The following is a 1,501-nucleotide window of genomic DNA, read 5'->3' as shown; positions in this document are numbered from 1 at the left end:
GACACCATCCCCTAAGCAATCACTGTCAGTATTTCAATATAGTTGCCTCCATTATTTTTCCCTTTGTGTATATGTATACATGTGTGTGACATAATTATAATTATAATGTACATACTTTAATAATCTCCAGCAGGATATTTTTTCAATATGGGAGACTTTTGAACATGCCTGTTTGCATCTACTAGGTACTGATTACGTGACACATAATGTGCTGTACACAAAAGGAAAAGGGAAAAAACAATAGAAAAAGAGGGTGGTAGATTCAGTGGAAACAGCCGTGGCATGATAGGACATTAGTATAGAGGATGTGTGTGATGGTTAATGTTATGTGTCAACTTGGCTAGGCCATGATTCTCAGTGGTTTGGCAGATATTATTTAATCATCCTCCATTTTGTAATCTGATGTGAGTAGCCAACCAGTTGCAAGGGGAGTTTCCTTGCGGAATGTGACCTGCATCCAACATATATATGGATGTCTTGGCAAAGTTTGCTATCTCTTCCCAATCCTACATTCATGTTGTCAATCTCTGACCTCTGGTTCTTGGGACATGAGAAGCCTTCAACCTGCTGCCTGACCTACAGATTTTGGATTCATTAGCTCCCACAACCCTGTGAGCCAGCAGCCTGCCACTTGACCTTCAGATTTTGGGTTTGTCAGCTTCTGCAACCACATGAGTCAGCAGAAGCCTCCAAACTGCCACCTGACCCACAGATTTGGAACTTATCAGCCTCCACAATTTCATCCATAAATAAGTCTCTCTATATATATTTACATATATATTTTACTGGTTTTGCTTCTCTAGAGACCCCAACCTAAGACAACATGCGATCCAAGAAAGAAGGAAGACCCATCTGTAGAGACTGCAAGCTGATGATGACCCCAGGGCCAAATCCAGTTCACAAATGAATTGTATTTGGCCCACAGAATGGTTAGAATACTGCTAGTCACTAGTTTTTTGCTATTATTTTTCAAATAAACTTTAACTTTAGAAAAGTTTTAGATTGCAAAATTATTGTGAAGATAGTACACAGAGTTCTTGAATACCTGCACCCGGTATGGCACATTTATCACAATTAATGAACCAGTATTGATACATTTTTATTAATTAAAGCCCATAGTTAATTTAGATTTACTCAGTGTCTTACTTATCTTTGTTGTTAGGTGCCATCAAGTCGGTTCCGACTCATAGCGACCCTACGTACAACAGAACGAAACACTGTCTGGTCCTGCACCATCCTCACAATCACTGCTATGCTTGAGCCCATTGTTGCAGCCACTGTGACAATCCATCTCTCTCAGGGTCTTCCTCTTTTTCAGTGACCCTTTACTTTATCAAGCATGATGTCCTTCTCCAGGGACTGGTCCTTCCTGACAACATGTCCAAAGTATGTGAGACAAAGTCTCGCCATCCTTGCTTCTAATGAGCATTCTGGCTGTACTTTTCCAAGACAGATTTGTTCATTCTTCTTCTAGCAGTCCATGGTATATTCAACATTCTTC

This window comes from Trichechus manatus, unplaced genomic scaffold (genome assembly GCF_000243295.1).
Source record: "Trichechus manatus latirostris isolate Lorelei unplaced genomic scaffold, TriManLat1.0 scaffold00003, whole genome shotgun sequence".
Lineage (NCBI taxonomy): Eukaryota > Metazoa > Chordata > Mammalia > Sirenia > Trichechidae > Trichechus > Trichechus manatus.
Note: the sequence above shows the minus strand (reverse complement) of the source record.